This window comes from Salvelinus sp. IW2-2015, unplaced genomic scaffold, assembly GCF_002910315.2.
Source record: "Salvelinus sp. IW2-2015 unplaced genomic scaffold, ASM291031v2 Un_scaffold16663, whole genome shotgun sequence".
NCBI classification, from domain to species: Eukaryota; Metazoa; Chordata; class Actinopteri; order Salmoniformes; family Salmonidae; genus Salvelinus; species Salvelinus sp. IW2-2015.
Genome location: NW_019957698.1, coordinates 202321 through 221602, shown reverse-complemented (window position 1 = coordinate 221602; position 19282 = coordinate 202321).

Genomic DNA, 19282 nt, shown 5'->3' with positions numbered 1-19282 from the left:
AAGAACGACAAGACAAGACAAACATTACATCAACACCACAGGACTTGGACTTGAGGCAGTTGTTTCTAACCACTCTGAGCTGGTATACTGGAAAACACAAGCCACCCTCTCTGCCCTGTTGATAGACAGGAAGTGGTGAAACTTGTGCAGCGTTCTTCAGGGCAGCTGACCAGGTCCTAATAGACAGCTAGCGTTGAAAACAACACACACACACACACACACACCACCACACACACACACACACACACACACACAACACACACACACACACACCACACACACACACACACACACACACACACACCACACACACACACACACACACACACACACACACACACACACACACACACACACACACCACACTCTTGTGGAGTGTGTCTCTCTCACTCTCATTACTCAGAGGGCCATTTCATACTATTCCATCTACAAATCTCCCCGTTATCCTAGTGCCTCCGAAACTGTATCTAGGCCTCCAACAACACATTATGACTAGTGCCTCCGAAACATTAAATCTATTGCCTCGAAACGTTATCTCTAGAGCCTCCAAAACGTTATCCGTAATGCCTTCCAAAACGTTTATAACAGTCCCGCACAATAACACTTCACTAGTGCTCCAAAATGTTATCCTACTGCTTCCAACAACAATTATACCTAAGCCTCCAAACATAGTTATCCTAGCTTACCAAAATAAACTATTAACTAGTGCCTCCAAAATGTTATCCTAACTACCTCCAAAAACTTATCCTAAAGTTGCCTCCCAAAACGTTATCCTAGTGCTCTCCAAAAGTTATCATAGTGCCGCAAAACGTTATCCTAGTGCCTCCGAAACGTTATCATAGTCCTCCAAACGTTATCCAAAATGCCGTTCCAAAACGTTATCCTAGGCCTCCAAAACGTTTATCCGTAAGTGGCCGCCGAAAACGTCACCTTATCCTAGTGCCGCTCCAAAACATGCGCTACATTCCTACTACGTGACAGCACCATCTTGCCAATTCCTCATCTAGCCTCCGGGCCCTCCAAAGGATCAACAGCGTTGCCTTTATAGCCATATCAAACAAGGCCTTTCGTTGTTTTACTTTCAGGTTATATAGTACCACACTTTATTATTTTGTGCGATGTAAGCCCGAACTTCAGGATCGTCCGTCTGTTATGATAGACCCTTACCCCTCATAACTACCACGTATACCGCCTTGTAGTCCATATAACTACGCTAATTAGCATATCACTTACCCTTTTAATCGCTTTGCTCATAAAGACAGCACAATTCATGCTTTGCCTAACAACAGGTTTAACACTTTAAATTTCCCAGGTGTTAGTACACTTTAACAACGCGTGTAACTAGCTTAGTTCTAACGTCGCTAACCTTAACCCTTACCCTAACCGCTAAGCCTACTATAGTTCTAACCCTAACCCGCTAACCCGTTATCTAACCCTAGACCCTTACCCTAACCTTGAACCGCCCCGTACCCTAACCCTTAACCCTTATTCTAACCTAAAGTGTTTAACACTTAGCAAGACGAGGTTTCTTATCAACATTATAGCTAATTGATAGGTAGGGTTAAGGTGAGGAGTTAAGGAGGGTATAGGGTTAGAATAAGGGTTAGATTGGTTAGGTTAGAATAAGGTTAGGTTAGGGTAGGGCGGTTAAGGTTACGGGTTTTAGAATAAGGTAGGGTTAGGGGTAGCGGTAAGGGGTAGAAGTAGGGTTAGAATAAGGGTTAGGGGTAAGGCGTTGAGATTAGGTTAGAATAAGGGTTAGGGTTAGGGTAAGGAGTAACGTATTAGTAGGTTTAGAATAAAGGCGGTAGGGTTAGAGGGGTAAGGTGTAAGGTTAGGGTTTAGAATAAGGCGTTAAGGTTAGGGTTAGAATTAAGGATTAGGGTTAGCGTGTAAGGTATAGGGTTAAGGGTTAGTTAGAATATAGGTTAGAGGCATGTAAGAATTTAAGGTTTAGGGTTAGGCTCGGGTAAAGGGTTAGGGTGTAGAATAACGGGGTTAGGCTTTTATTTCAGGCGGGCCGAGTCGTGCAAGGTAAGGTAGATGTTTATGAGTGGGTAAAGGGTTTAGGTAGCGGGTTAGGCGTAGGGTTAGGGTTAGAGTTAGGGTTTAGGGAGTTAGCGGTTTAGGGTATAGTCGAGGCCAGAGGTAAGGGTAGTGGTTGAATAAGGGTTAAGGTTAGGGTTAGTAAGGGCGTTAGGGTAGCGATCCGGTAAGGGTTGGGTTAGAATAAGGTTAGGGTTAGGAAGGTTAGGGTTAGCTGTGGTAAGGGTTAAGGTAGGGGAAGGTTAAGGTTAGGGTGGTTAAGGGTTAAGGGTTAAGGTTTTAGGGTAGGAATAAGGGGTTTAGCGGTTAGGGTAAGGGTTAAGGTTAGGGTTAAATTAAGGGTTAAGGTAGGGTAAGGGTTAGTGGTTTAGAATAAGGGATTAGGGTTAGGGGTAAGGAGTTAAGGGTTAGGGTAAGGTAGGTTAGAATAGTAGGTGGGTAAGGGTTAGGGTAGGGAAGGTTATAGGGTATAGGGTAGTTTAGGGTAAGGGTTAAGGTAGGTGAGGTCTAGATAGGGGTAGAAAGGAGGTTAAGGAGGAGGTTAAAGGTTAGGGTTAAATAAGGTAGGTTAGGGTTAGGGTTAAGTTGTAGAATAAGGTAACGGTAGAGACAGTTTAGAGGGTTAGGTTTTAGGGTGTAGAATAAGGGTTAAGTTAGGTTAGATAGGTTAGGGTTAGGGTAAGGTTAAGGTAAGGGTAGGGTTAGTAGGAGTAAGGGTTAGTTAGGGTTAGAATAAGGTTTAGGTTATAGGTAAGGGTTAAGGTAAGGGTTAGGGTAGAGAGTTAGTGATACAAAGGGTTAAGGTAGATGACCATCTGGAGAGCATCTACAGTTCGGAGGACGAATTCCTGAACCATCGTCCATAAATAAAGTGTGACCTGAATAAACCTGAAAGTAAAACACAAGCCTTGTTTATGCTATTAAAGGCAAACCCTGTTGATCCATTGAGCCCGGAGCTGAAAATGCAAAATGTGCTGTCAGACGTAAAGTAAGGGAGTAGCCGATGTTTTGGATGGCACTAGTAGATAGCACGTTTCGGGCGTTAGGGCACGGTTAGATAACGTTTTGGAGGAGTTAGGCACTAGGATAACGTTTGGAGGCATTTGGGTTTGATAACGTTTTGGAGGGCACTATTGATAAGACGTTTTCGGAGGCACTAGGATAACGGTTTGGCGGCACTAGGCGATAACGTTTTGGGGCACTAGGATACGTTTTTGGAGGCATTAGGATAACGTTTTGGAAGCATGTAGGATACATTTTGGAGGGCACTGAGTTATAGTTTTGTGAAGAACTAGGAATAACATTTTGGAAGGCATATAGTATATTGTTGTGGAAGCGAGGTAGGATAACATTGTGTGGAGGCACTATGTATTATTGTTTTGGCTAGGCACTGTATAACGTTTTGGAGGCATTAGGATAACGTTTTGGAGGCTCTAGGATAACGTTTCGGAGGCAATTATGATTAATGTTTCGGAGGCACTAGTATATTGTTTTGGAGGCACTAGGGATACGGTTTCGGGAGCCACTAGGATAACGGGGGAGATTTGGAGATGTGAGAGTATGAAAATGGCCCCCTGAGACATGAAGTGAGAGGAGACAACACTCACAGAGAGTGTGGGTGTTGTGTTGTGTGTGTTGGTGTGTGGTGGTGATGTGTGTGTGTGTGTGATGTGTGTGTTGCTGTGTGTGTGTGTGTGTGTGCACGAGTGTGTGTGTGTGGTGGGTGTTGGTGTGGGTAAGGCTGGAGTTATGTGTGTGTGTGTGTGGTGTGTGTTGGTGTGTGGTTAAGTGTGTGTGTTTCACGGCTGCTTATGTAGGACCTGTCAGCTCCCTGAAGAACGCTGCCACAAGTTTCAACACTTCTGTCATCAACAGGGAAGGAGGGCTGGATTGTGTTTCCAGTATACAGCTCAGAGTGGTTAGAACAACGCCTCAAAGTCCAGTCTGTGGTGTTGATGTATGTTTGTCTTGTCTTGTAGTTCCTTCTGTCTGTCAAAGACAAACAACAGATTATAAATCCCTCACACATATTCAAACTGCTGTATGAATGAATTAATGTATGAAATTAAAATATATATCATAATTTCATACATTCATACAAGTCACAGTATTCTGACAACTCCATTCCACCTATGCAAGCCGGAAAAGTCAGAATACTGGCTATCACTAGATAGTAATATAATATCACTAGATAGTAATAGATCTCAGTATTATCGATCGTAATATTATTATAATTATAGAGTATCTTCCATTTGCAGAGGCTTTCATCCAAAGCGGCTTACAGTCATGCGTGCATAAATTTCACGTATCGGTGGGCCGGGAATTGAACCCACAATGCCTTTATCTGCCCTTCCCCTAAGCGATTTGTGACTAGAGGGTTTGGTATCATGTACTATACTGAACCCTGTGAACCCTGATCCCATTGCTCTCTCCCTCGCTCTCTTCGTCTCTCCGTCTCTCTCACTCGTTCCCTCTCAAATAAAATAAAATCTAATTGTTTTAGTCACATCCGCCGAATACAACAGTGAAATGCTTACTTAACAGCCACTAACCAACAATGCAGTTAAAAAAATATGGATAAGATTAAGAAATAAAAGTAACAAGAAATTAAAGAGCAGCAGTAAAATAACAATAGCGAGACTATATACAGGGGGTACCAGTACAGAGTCAATGTGCCGTGCGGTAGCTTGCCGTGCGTTAGCAGAGAGAACAGTGGCTGATAACATATTCCAGTCTGTGCTAGCAAAACAGTCCTGCAGCTTAACATCTGCTTCATCTGCCCAATTTTTTTTATTGGTGGCTGGAGTCTTTGACAATTTTTAGGACCTTCCTCTGACACCGCTTGGTATAGAGGTCCTGGATGGCAGGAAGCTTGGCCCCAGTGATGTACTAGGCCGTTCGCATTACCCTCTGCAGTGCCTTGAGGTTGGAGGCCGAGCAGTTGCTATACCAGGCAGTGATGCAACCAGGCAGGATGCGCTCGATGGTGCAGCTGTAGAACCTTTTGAGGATCTGAGGACCCATGCCAAATCTTTTCAGTCTCCTGAGGGGGAATAGGTTTTGTCGTGCCCTCTTCACAACTGTCTTGGTGTGCTTGGATCATGTCAATTTGTTGGTGATGTGGATACCAAGGAACTTGAATCTCTCAACCTGCTCCAATGCAGCCCCGTCGATGAGAATGGAGGCGTGCTCTGTCCTCTTTTTCCTGTAGTCCACAATCATCACCTTTGTCTTGATCACGTTGAGAGAGAGGTTGTTGTCCTGGCACCACATGGCCAGGTTTCTGACCTCCTCCCTATAGGCTGTCTCGTCGTTATTGGTGATCAGGCCTACTACGGTTGTGTCATCGACAAATTTAATGATGGTGTCGTGCCTGGTCGTGCAGTCATGAGTGAACAGGGAGTACAGGAGGGTACTGAGCACGCACCCCTGAGGGCCCCTGTGTTAAGGATCAGCTTGGCGGATGTGTTGTTACCTACCCTTACCACCTGGGGGTGGCCCATCAGGAAGTCCAGGATCCAGTTGCAGAGGGAGGTGTTTAGTCCCAGGGTCCTTAGCTTATTGATGAGCTTTGAGGGCACTATGGTGTTGAACACTGAGCTGTGTCAATGAATAGCATTCTCACATAGGTGTTCCTTTTGTCCAGGTGTGAAAGGGCAGTGTGGAGTGCAATAGAGATTGCATAATCTGTAGATCTGTTGGGGCAGTATGCAAATTGAAGTGGGTCTAGGGTTTCTGGGATAATGGTGTTGATGTGAGCCATGACCAGCCTTTCAAAGCACTTCATGGCTACAGATGTGAGTGCTACGGGTCGGTAGTCATTTAGGCAGGTGGTCTTAGTGTTCTTGGTCACAGGCACTACTTAAAACATGTTGGTATTACAGACTCGGACAAGGAGAGGTTGAAAATATCAGTGAAGACACTTGTAAATTGGTCACCGCATGCTCAGAGTACAAGTCCTGGTAATCTGTCTGGCCCTGCGGCCTTGTGAATGTTGACCTGTTTAAAGGTCTTGTTGACCTGTTTAAAGGTCTTATTCACATCGGCTGCGGAGAGCGTGATCACACAGTCTCCTGGAACAGCTGGTGCTCTCATGCATGTTTCAGTGTTATTTGCCTCGAAGCGAGCATTGAAGTAGTTTAGCTTGCCTGGTAGGCTCGTGTCACTGGGCTGCTCTCGGTTGAGCTTCCCTTTGTAGTCTGTAATGGTTTCCAAGCCCTGCCACATCCTAGTGTGTCAGAGTCCGTGTAGTATGATTCGATCTTAATCCTTTATTGATGCTTTGCCTGTTTGATGGTTCGTCGGAAGGCATAGCCGGATTTCTCATAAGCTTCCGGGTTAGAGTCCCGCTCCTTGAGAGCGGCAGTTCTAGCCTTTAGCTCAGTGCGGATGTTGCCTGTAATCCATGGCTTCTGGTTTGGGTATGCATGTACAGTCACTGTGGGGACGACATCATTGATGCACTTATCGATGAAGCCAGTGACTGATGTGGTGTACTCCTCAATTCCATCGGAGGAATCCCGGAACATATTCCAGTCTGTGCTAGCAAAACATTAACATCTGCTTCATCTGACCACTTTTTTTTATTGATCTAGTCACTGGTGCTTCCTGCTTTAATGTTTGCTTGTAAGCAGGAATCAAGAGGATAGAATTATGGTCAGATTTGCCAAATGGAGGGCGAGGGAGAGCTTTGTATGCGTCTCTGTGTGTAAAGTAAAGGTGGTCCAGAGTTACCCTCTGTTTGCACATTTAACATGCTGATAGAATATTGGTAGAACGGAGCGCCACCTATGGGTGAGCGTTTTCCTGTTTGCTTTTGGCGGAATACAGCTCATTCAATGCTGTGTTAGTGCCAGCCTCAGTCTGTGGTGGTATGTAAACAGCTACGAAAAATACAGATGAAAACTCTCTACGTAGATAGTGTGGTCTACAGTTTATCATGAGATACTCTACCTCTGGCAAGCAATAGCCCGAGACTTCCTTATAGCTCGAGACTTCCTTAGATATCGAGCACCAGCTGTTATTTACAAAAAATACGTAGTCCGCCGCCCCTTGTCTTACCAGACGCTGATGTTCTATCCTGCCGGTACAGCGTATAACCAGACAGCTGTATGTTGATAGTGTCGTCATTAAGCCTCTTTCCCTCTCTTTCTACCTCCCTCTCTCTTTCCATATTTTTCTACCTCCCTCTCTCTTTACCTCCCTCTCGCCCCCTTTTTCCTTCACCTCCTCCTGGTACTTCTGTCGTGCCCATGTGACCATGACCATGACCATGTGACCATGACCATGTCAGCAGTGTTCCCCCCCAGCGAGGGTCCCCCCAGGAGGCTTGGGAGAATTCCACGAAAAAAAAACAAGGGGCCAAGAGGGACTGAGGTATCGGCCCCCTCTGTACATTCCACTGCTTGCCTTCTTCCTTCTCCTCACGCGCCCTGCTGTCAGGCCAGATAACTCCCCAGGCAGGGCCTAGGGGGCTGGGGGAGGCAGAGGGGGCTGCAGGGGGCCAGCTGGAGGCTTTTGGGTCCCTGGCCCCATCAGTCCTGTACTCTGTTCTGTACACCTCCATGCTTCTGCTGTGTTGCTGTTCCCCCCCAGGCCACACTCGCGCTGGGGATGAAGACACAGATGCCTGGGGTGCCTGCGTCTCCCTGGGTCTCAATCTCCCTACGGCTCTCTCTCCATGGGACAGAGGGTCTACTGCTGGGACCTCCCAGCCACAGCAGAGACCGTGCTGCAGTCTGCTGCTGGCTCGTACTGGGGAATGACAGTCACCTCAACAGACCCTACAGATTAAATGAGGCAACACCATGAAGTTGAATAGAGGATACACTTACATGAGATGAACTCTCAAGTACATCTCTATAGGAAACAGTGAGTAATGAGAGTTGGAGTATGTATGTTTATGCCCACCCCAGAATTAACAGTAATCCCTAAAATACAAAGTGAAACTACAGACTGTGCTTTAGCCAGCAGACATTGTTGATGCCCCCTCTCTTCTCCATGTGATTGCTGTCATGCCCTGGAGTTTCTCCAATTACTCCAGATGACTTGAATTCATTATTTCAGTGAATTTTAGCAATAATAATCAACATATGGTGTCAGAGCTGAGCACAGTGCTGAGAGAAGAGGAGGACAGTGCTGAGAGAAGAGGAGGACCAGTGCTGGACGGAGAGGAGACAATCTGAGAGGAGAGGAGCACAGTGCTGAGAGCAGAAGAGAGTCACAGTGCTTCGAAAGAGAAGGAGCTGAGCACATAGTGCTCGAGAGAAGTAGGCAGCAACAGCTGCCGAGAGAAGAGGAGACTTTGACCGAGAGAAGAGGAGACAGTGCCGAGAGGGAAGAGGAGGACAGGGCTGATGGAGATAGAGGACATCGAGAGAGAGGAGGACAGTGCGAGAGAGGGTGAGGACAGTGCTGAGGAAGAGAGGATCAGTGCTGAGGAGGTAAGAGGAAGGACAGATCGCTGAGAGAAGAGAGGGACATGGCGTTGAGAGAGCAGGAGGACAGTGCTGAGCTGTTGAGAGGAGAGGAGGACAGTGCTGAGAGTAAGGAGTCGAGGACAATGCTGAGAGAAGATTGAGGCAGTCTATGAGAGAAAAGAGGAGACCATGCTGAGAGAGCAGTGGAGGACAATGTCGGCTGAGGTAAGAGGAGGATCAATCTGCTGAGAGAAGAGGAGGACAATGCTGAGAGAGAGGCAGGCAATGCTTGAGAGAAGAGGAGGGACAATGCTGAGAGAATGAGCGAGGACAATGCTGAGAGAAGAGGGGACAATGCTGAGAGGGGAGGAGGACAATGCTGACGAGGACGAGGAGGACAATGCTGAGAGGCAGAGGAGGTACAGGCCTGAGGGGAGGGAGAAGTGAGGACAGTCTGAGAGGGAGAGGGGACAGTGCTAGAGAAGAGGGAGGACAGTTGCTTGAGAGCAAGAGCGAGTGACATGTGCTGAGAGAAGAGTTAGGACATGCCTTGAGGAGAAGAGGAGGGGACAATGCTGAGAGAAGAGGGGACGTGATTGAGAGAAGAGGGGGGAGCACAGTGCTGAGAGAGGAGGAGACAGTGCTGAGAGGAAGAGACGAGGACAGTGCCTTGAGAAGAAAGAGGGGGCACAGTCCTGAGAGAAGAGGAGCACAGTTGCTTGAGAGGAAGAGGGAGGACATGCTGAGGAGAAAGAGGAGGACAGTGTGAGAACGAGGACAGTTGCTGAAGAGAGAGGAGGACAGTCCTGAGAGAAGGGAGAGGAGCACAGTACTGAGAGAGAGTGAGAGGAGGGCAATGCTGAGAGGATGAGGCAGGACGTGCTGAGAGAAGAGGAGCACAGTGCGTGAGGGATAGAGCCACAGTGCTGAGAGGACGAGGATGGGCAGTGCTGCAGAGGAGAGGAGTGACAGAGGTTGCTGCTACGACATAAAAATACTTGCACAAGGCCTGTGATCGGAAGGAATTAGAGCCCTTTTTTGATTCTATGTCATAGTTTGGTCCTAAATCGTACTTATTCCTACATAGGGCTATGGTCAAAAGTACTGCAACGTATATAGGGAAGTAGTAGTGAGGGTTCTGAGTCAAAAGCTACTTGCAACGTATATAGGGATAGGGTGAGGGCTCCTTGGTTCAAAAAGTTAGTGCCACTATTTAGGAAACAGGAATGAGGGCCCTGGTCAAAAGTGTGCAGCTATTGTTCACGATGTCGTCTTTGAGAGAGCAGAGGACCAAAACAGCAGCATGTGAAAAATAAGGGACATCTTCTTCTTATTTTAAAAGAAGGTAAAAATACGAACAAAACCACTTATACAACTACTTACACAAACAACAAACGACCGTTGAAGCCTAAACAAAAGCGAAATAGCCACACACAAGCTTACTAACGTTTAAGACATAGACAATTACCCACAAACACCTAAAGCCTATGGCTACCTTAAATATGGCCTCCAATTCAGAGGAAACAATAACCAGCCTGTCTCCTGATTGAGAACCCCAAATCGGCAACCATTAGACTTTCCTAAAACACCTACACTCAACCATAGACATACCTAGACCACATTACACTCAACACAAACCCATACACTACAACCAACACCCCCTATTACCATTATAATTCACCCAAAACACACCAACATACCCTCAGTCACACCCCTGACCTAACTAAATATAATAAATGAAAACAAATAATACTCAAGGCCCAGGCGTGGACGTTACCCCACCCAAAAGGTGCGGATTCCGGCCCAAAACCTGACATATAGAAGGAGAGGGTCCGGGGGTTGGTGCCCTAATATGGCGGCGGCTCGGCGTGCGGGAACGTGGCCCCACTGCCGCATTTGTCAATATTCCGCTTCGGTGTCTCTGGTAGATCCTTGCTGTACTTGGCGGATTCAAGCCGATCCCGGCTGGCGGCGACTCTGGCTGCCCCAGGCTGGGGGACCCTGGGCTGCATGTGGCGGGCGACTCTGGCTGCCCATGCTCGCATTGTGGCCCATGGCGTGGGGCGACTCTGGTTGCCTGGCGGGCGCGATCTGGCTGCTGCTGGGGGCGAACTCTGGCTGCCCATGGCTGTGCGGGCGTACTGCTGCGCGGCTTGTGCCCTGGCTGGCGGCGCGACTCTGGCTGCTCATGGCTGGCTGGGCGACCTGGCTGCCCAGTTGCGGGCTGGCTGGTGGCGGGCGACTCTGGCTGCCCATGGCTGGCCGGGGGCGACCTCTTTGTAGCTGCCCATGGCTGGCGGCCGCTCTGGCTGCCATGGGCTTGGCGGGCGGCTCTGGCTGCCCATGGGCTGGCGGGCGGCTCTGGCTCCCATGGCTAGTGGCTCTTGCTGCCCGCTTGGCGGGCGGTCTGGACTGCCCATGGCTGGCGGGCGGCTCTGGACGCTCATAGCTGGCTGCGCGGCCTTCTGGACGCTCATGGCAGGGCTGGCGGCATCTGGCAGATCCTGTCTGGTTCGGCTACTTGGCACGAGATCCTGTCTGGTTGGCTCGGCTCTGCAGATCCTGTCTGGTTGGCGGCTCTGGCAGATTCCTGTGGTTCGGCGGGCTCTGGCAGATCCTGTCTGGACGAACTGGCTCTAGCAGCTCCTGTTCTGTGACATGGCTCTAGCAAGCCTCCTTGACTGCGAAACGGGCTCAGACGCGCTGGGCAGACGGATGGCTTCAGACCCGTGCGCTGGGCAGACGGCGTGGCTCAGACCGCGCTGGGCAGACGCATGGCTTTCAGACGGCGCTGGGGAGACGGATGGCTCAGACGGCGCTGGGAGACGGTACTAAGGCTGCAGACGAGTGACGCTGGGGCAGACGGTATGGCTCAGACGCGCTGGCAGACGGATGGCTCAGACGGCGCTGACGTGGCCGAGGCCTGATGGATGGCTTCAGATCGGCGCTGGGGAGACGGATGCTCAGAGGACGGAGATGGCTCAGACGCCTGGGAGTACGGATGGCTCAGACGGCGTGGGAGACGGGGGGATGGCTTCAGACGGCCGCTGGGGAGACGGATCGGCTAGACGGCCTGGGGAGACGGATGGCTCAAGTATGAGACGCTGGGAGACGGATGGCTCAGATGGCACTGGGGAGACGGATGGCTCTGGCCGATGAGGCGCACGGTAGGCCTGGGTGCGTGGTGCCGAACTTGGTGGTACCGGGCTGGAAGACACGCATTCTCAAGGCTAGTCGAGGAGAAAGGGAGAACAGGGATACTGACCCTGGATACGCACATTAGGCTAGTGCTGGTTGCCGGCACGTGGTGGTTACCGGGCTGGCGGACATGCACTTTCAAGGCTAGTGCGGGGAGCAGCAACAGGATGCACAGGACTCTGGGACGCACAGGAGACTTGTGCGTGCGTAGGCACTGGTGTAATGGGCGGGAGGACACGCACAATTGGCCGAGTGCGCTGGAGGAGGAACAGGGCTCGTGAGACACACTGGAAACCTGGTGCGTGGTGTAGGCATGTTGGAAACTGGGATGGGGCGGGTGAGTGGTGCGCCGGAAATACCGGGACGTGCAGGCCTACTGACTCCCTTGAGCACCGAGCCTGCCCAACCTAACCTGTTGAATAGGTCCCCGTGCGCCCCAGTGCGGGGAGGTGGAATAAACCCGCACCGGGCTATGTAGGCGAACGCGGGGACACCAGCGTAGTGCGTTGGTGCCATGTATGCCGGCACCGAGGAGACGCACTGCGAGACCCAGACGCGTTGAGCCGGCTTCATGGCACCTGGCTCAATGCCCAAATCTAAGCCCTACCAGGCGCGGAGGTGTGAATAACCCGCACCGGGACTAATGAACACGTTACAGGAGACACCGTGCGCTCTACTGCGTAACACGTTGTCCGGCCCGTACTCCCGCTCTCCACGTTAGCCTGGGAAGTGGGCGCAGGTCTCCTACCTGCCCTCGGCCACTACCTCTAAAGGCCCCCCCCCCCCGAAGAATTTTTTGGGGTTGTTACTTTGCGGGGCTTCCAGCCTTGCCTCCGTGCTGCCTCCTCATATCGCCCTCTCGGCTTTCGCGTCCTTCCAAGCTCTTCACGAGGGGAGGCGTATTTCCCGGGTTGTGCCCGGTCCCTTTCCATCCAAAATCTCCTCCCATGTCCATGAATCCTTTGTTCCTTGCTCCTTGTTGCACTGATTCACGCTGCTTGATCCTTGTTGTGGTGGGTAATTCTGTTCACGATCGTCTTGTGAAGAGAGAGGGACCAAAACGCAGGCATGTGAAAAAATAAACATGCTTCTTTTTATTTTAGAAGGAAAAAAAATCGAAACCAAAACACACTGTTACACCAAACAACAAAAAACAACAAAACGACCGTGGAAGTTACAAACCCGAAAGTGCACACACCAAGCTACTAACGTTTTAGACATAGACCAATTACCCACAAACACCTAAAAAAGCCTATGGCTACCTTAAATATGGCTTCCCAATCAGAGACATACAATAACCAGCTGTCTCTGATTGAGAACCAAATCAGGCAACCATAGACTCCTAAAACACCTACACTCAACCATAGACTATACCTAGACACATACACTCAACACCAAAACCCATACACTACAACCAACACCCCCTCTATACCATATAATCACCCAAAAACACACATCATACCCCATGTCACACCCTGACCTAACTAAAATAATAAAGAAAACAAATAATATCTAAGGCCAGGGCGTGACAACTATATAGGAATAGGTGAGGGCCCTGTCAAAAGTAGTGCACTTTATAGGGGAATAGGGTGAGGGCCTGGTCAAAAGTCGTGCACTATATAGGGATAGGGTGAGGGCCCCCTGGTCAAAAGTAGTGCACTATATAGGGAATAGGGTGCCATTTGGGACACACATATATTTTCATTTTGAATAGGGAAGAATGCCGTATTCAGTTACCCATGGTACATGATTAAGATAGAAATGAGAATGATATCTTTATTTTAAATATTCAATTAGGCCCCATTGTTGACAGTCATCCAATAAATATATTTTCTTCTAATATTAGCACCAATAAAGAATAAGAATATGATCATCTATAGTATGAGCAGAAATTCTGTTCTTCACATTTATTTGGCCTATTCTCAATGTTAACGTTTTAATTTTTCTCTTCAACAATGGAGCCACTGCCCATCATATGCACATGGTGGATGTTAATGGAGAGATCAAGTGGAATGGTGGCGGCGGTGGAGCACCACATAATGGGGCAGAATGAACAAAGACCTCCCCCAGTACTATAGGCCTGTATTTGGGGAAGGGCGCGTGGGGAGGTGGGGGTGGAGGGAGGTCATCACTGTCAGGAGGAACAATGGGCGACCATGTGAGGGAGGTGTTTAAGAGGAGGGGCGCCTCCTTCACGGGGCTTCAGGATATATTTATAAACTAGCTGTGCACACACACACCACACACCACGCACACAAACCACACACACACACACACAACACACACACACACACACACACACACACACACACACACACACACACACACACAACACACACACACACACACACACACACACACACACACACATACAGGCGACACACAAACAGCACGCATGCAAACAGCAACCACACACACCAAAAAACACACACACACACCACACACACACACGACACACACACACACAACACACACACACACACACACACACACACACACACACACACACACACCCACCGACATGCACACACACACACACACCACACACAGCGACACACTGCGTATCTGCACTGTTACAGAACCCCGACCCGGGCCGGGATATAAAGAAGACCCAAATGTTAGACCTTCATCTGAGATAAGAGAAAGGGGAGATTGTGTGTCTAGTTTTTAAGGGGTGAGTCTGTAGATCGCGTGTTTTTAAGGGGTGAGTCTGTGTAGATCACATGTTTTAAGGGGTGAGTCTGTAGATCGCGTGTTTTTAAGGGGTGAGTCTGTGTAGATCACATGTTTTAACGGGTGAGTCTGTAGATCGCGTGTTTTTAAGGGGTGAGTCTGTGTAGATCACATGTTTTAACGGGTGAGTCTGTGTAGATCACATGTTTTAAGGGGTGAGTCTATGTAGATCGCGTATTTTTAAGGGGTGAGTCTGTGTAGATTGCGTGTTTTTAAGGGGTGAGTCTGTGTAGATTGCGTGTTTTTAAAGGGTGAGTCTGTGTAGATTGCGTGTTTTTAAAGGGTGAGTCTGTGTAGATTGCGTGTTTTTAATGGGTGAATCTGCGTAGATCATGTGTCTCGTCACGCTAGTATAAAGGATTTGGAGACAGGCGTGGGAATACACAATAGGGGTTTTTAATACACCCAAAATAAACACGTATTCAAAAAACACTGGGCTGTACCCAAATAAAGAGTGAGGCTAAACCTCGTCGAACGACACGGGACGATACCCGTAATACACAATATATAAGGCACGCAGCATAACAGCTGCACCAACGCATAGGTACTCACACCACCAACGGACATGGGAACAATAATAGACAGGACACTGGTAAACCAAGGGCACACTTATACAATTACTAATCACTGGGAATAGGGGGCAGGTGTGCGTAATGAACGTTCTGGAGGGATCCGTGTGGCATGCCGTAATTTGGGTTTAATAAAAAAAACAATGACGCATTCCTGCGTCTGTCTCCCGATCCTTCAGGCCAACGTGACAGAATAATCGACCATTGAGGGAGACATGGGGAATGGCCCGTCCGACGACGCTGCGACTGATCCGTCCGGCGCCGCCGCAACTTCGGCAACTGCAACTGGGTCATCCGACGTCACCACAACGGGTCCCTCCGACGACGCTGCTACTGGTCCGTCCGACGCCGCCACAACTTCGGCAGCTGCATCGGGTCCTGATCGACCCGAACTGTTGTCCTCAGATCATCCTTGAGGCCGGTGTCGTTGCGTCGGGGGGGGGGGGGTACTGTCACGGATCCCTCCGGGAACTTTCATGACGCACACCTGTCCCCTATTCCCAGTGATCAGTACTTGTATATATGTGCCCTTTGATTTCCATGGTCTTGTCCATTATTGCTACAATGTCCGTTGGTTCGTGTGAGTACCTGTGCTGTGTGTTTCGGCTTTCGTGCCATTGTGGATTGCGCAGATGATTACGGGTCTCGTCCCGTGTGTTAATCATTGAGCACGTGTGTTATTTATTCAAGGTACTCCTCGCTCTTTTGTCAGGGTTTCAACCCTGTGTTTTGTTACGAGTTTGTTTGGTCTTTGTCCCCGTGCCATGACACGGCACGTCGTAATTTGGGTGTAATAAAAACCCATATTACGCATTCCTGCGCCTGTCTCCCAAATCATTTATGTCTTTAGTCTTTAGTTTTTAAGGGGTGTGTTTGTGTAGATCATGTGTTTTTCGTGGGTGAGTCTGTGTAGATTGTGTGTCTTTCGTTTTAAGGGGTTAGTCAATTTTTGGGGGTTTTGGAGGATTCCCTGTTGGAGGATTTGTTTTGGAGGATTCCCTATTGGAGGATTCTCTGTTGGAGGATTTGTTTTGGAGATCTCTGTGATTGGAGGATTTGTTGTTCTTTGGAAGATTCTCTGTTGGATTGTTTTGAGGATTTGGTTTTTTGGAAGATTCTCTGTGGAGGATTTGTTTTGGAGGATTCCCTATTGGAGGATTCTCTGTTGGAGGATTTGTTTTGGAGATTCTCTTTGAGGATTTTGTTTTTGGAGATTTCTGTTGGAGGATTTGTTTTGGAAGATTCTCTGGTTGGAGGATTTGTTTTGGAGGATTCCCTGTTGAAGGATTCCATGTTGGGAGGATTTGTTTTGGAGGATTCCCTGTTGGAGGATTTGTTTTGGAGGATTCCATGTTGGAGATTTGTTTTGGAGGATTCCCTGTTGACAAAAATAGAAAGAGGAAATGATGTGAACTCTTTTGATCATTCTCAGAAAAATTGCTTGTAGATGCAACACACAACAGTGAGCACCCCCCCAAATGCATCCATGTTAATAAATGCCACACACACACATGCACATATACACACACATATGTACATACACACACACCACACACACACACACACACACACCACACACACACACACACACACAACACACACACACACCCACACACACACACACACAACACACACACACACACACACACCACACCACACACACACACACACACACACACACACACCACACACACACACACGCCCACAACCATGAGCTACCTCAGACTTAGTGCGTTGTAAACCCAGGGGGGGCTTGGGCTGGGGTGGGGTCTGCCGTGGTGGGTACACTGGCGGGGTGGTGGGGGGCATGTGATTCCTGAATATCAGCTCAGTCCCAGGCCGTTCCACAGTCTATTTGCCTCTCACAACAAAGCCTTTTAGGGGGCCAGCACTAATCAGGCTTAGTTGGGAGCACTGTCCTTATCTGAGAGCGTCAGGAACCGCCGCACTGCCAGCTTGTCCTCCACTGATAGCAACAGCCCCAACTAAATTCAATTCTGATTTCCAAATACACACACCCAAAATAATACACCCCTATATGATGATGAGTGAGAATAACTACTGCTGCAGCCCCCGTCCCCCGTTCCATCCCTCCTAAACCAGACCACCGGCCATGAATTCACATTGGCCCAATCAGCCAATGTAAATCCACCAGTACACAAATAGATTTGCTATTCAAACTAATTAATAAACCCATTCATTTGTTGAATCACAGATTGTCTTCCTTTAAAATAGGAAGAAAGTATTTAGAATCAAATCGTTTTTTCATTGTGACTTTAGCGTGGTGTGTGATATCGCTCCTTAAGGTGGGGACTGCTGTGGCGGCTGGGCTATTGAGAGGCTGAACGAATGGATGCTTCAGGGTTGTTAAGGGTTCAGGATCTGTGCGGCTGGGCTATTGAGAGGCTGAATGAATGGGTGCTTCAGGGTTGTTAAGGTTCAGGAGTCTGTGGCGTCTGGGCTATTGAGAGGCTGACATGAATGGGTGCTTCAGGGTTGTTAAGGTTCAGGAAGTCTGTGGCGGCTGGGCTATTGAGAGGCTGAACGAATGGGTGCTTCAGGGTTGTTAAGGTTCAGGACTCTTGAGTGTTTGCACAAGTGGAACACCACCAGGCTAATGAATCCAGAGAAAAAGAGGCGACAAGCAGATCGAGAGAGAGAGAGAGGAGAGAGAGAGAGAGAGAAGAGAGAGAGTAGAGAGAGAGAGAGAGAGAGAAGAGAGAGACGAGAGAGAGAGAGAGAGAGGAGAGAAGAGAGAGAGAGAGAGAGGAGAGAGAGTTAGGAGAGAGAGAGACGAGAGAGAGAGAGAGAGAGAGAGAGAGAGAGAGAGAGAAGGAAGAAGAGAAGAGAGAGAGAGAGAGAGAGGAGAGAGGAGAGAGAGAGAGAGAGAGAGAGAGAGAGAGAAGAGAGAGAGAGAGAGAGAGAGACAGAGAAGAGAGAGAGAGAGAGAGAGAGAGAGAGAGAGAGAGAGAGGGCGATGAATGGAGAAGGAAATCATTAAATGCCATTCATCGTCTCCAGGATATCTCCTTACATCTCTGCTGGCAATCTATCGCTGCGCAACACACAATGGCCTGATTTCAGCCAGTCGTCAGTGACTCTTTCATTACCTGCATTTGAGAATAGTCAAAGTATATTACAATCACACTGGATGTGGTATGAATCACATCTTGAGAATGGCCTGTTATGAGCACTGAATTTGTAATTATCATTATCATTATCTTATCGTAAAGGGATATTATTATTACTTTTAAGTTAAAATTAAATACATTCAAACACTTTTCATGCAAGACTCAAAGCTCAATGAAAATAGGCCATGTCCTCATCGTCGATCCTACAGTTTGTTCTCCTGTACAAGCTCTCTTTTTCCCAACTGGTGAAATGTGTGTGTGTTCGTGTTTGTGTGCGTGCGTGCGTATGAGGTGAAGAAATATGTATCATATATGCATATCAGATATTGTTCACATGTGAACTGTAATAAGATGATGCAGTTAATATGACAAAGTCCATTACAATGTTTATCTGACTCCATGAAGATGATGCAGCAATGTGCAAGAGTCAATCGTTTACCAAGCATTACACGGCGTTATCCTAGGCATGAATATCTTAGAGTTACAAGGCAAAGCAATAACAAAACATGAGGTATCTTGGCATGATTAGAGAAGAAAGAGAGAGACAAAGAACGCCACAGCCCACAGCTCGTGGGAGAGTGTAGATATCTCACCAGCGCAGGTCAGGAACAAAGAGACCATTTGACCGTTTAGATTCAAAATCTGTTTTATGGACCAATAGTACTGATGTCGCGGTAACCTCCAATCAGACATCAGACCTACAGGATTGTCAAGACAACAGAACCTACTGCTTCTCAGAGGTGTGACAGAACCAGGGATGTGGAGAGCAACACAGATAAAGCTGAATTCCTTAGAAAACAATAAAACCTTTGCATAGATTTTAAAGAGTCACTTCAGGGGCTGGGCCGCCCTAGTTGTGTGTGCGTTTTGCATGCGCGCATGTATGTGTGTTGTGCATGTGTGTCTCTACCTGACTGACGTGTGGAAATATGTGGAAAATGTGTCTCAGCAGAAGCAGGTGCTCAGTTGGCAGATCCTCCTACTCTGTACCATCATTGAAATTCCCCTAAAAGATCAGGCAGAGCTGTCACCCAACCCAAGCGTGCCACAGGCCTCTGGTAGGAGCCTGAAGCATAACACACACACAGAGAGAGAGCGAGAGAGACCGAGAGAGAGAGACCGAGAGACACAGACTGAGAGAGAGAGAGAGAGAGAGAGAGAGAGAGAGAGCGAGCGAGAGAGAGAG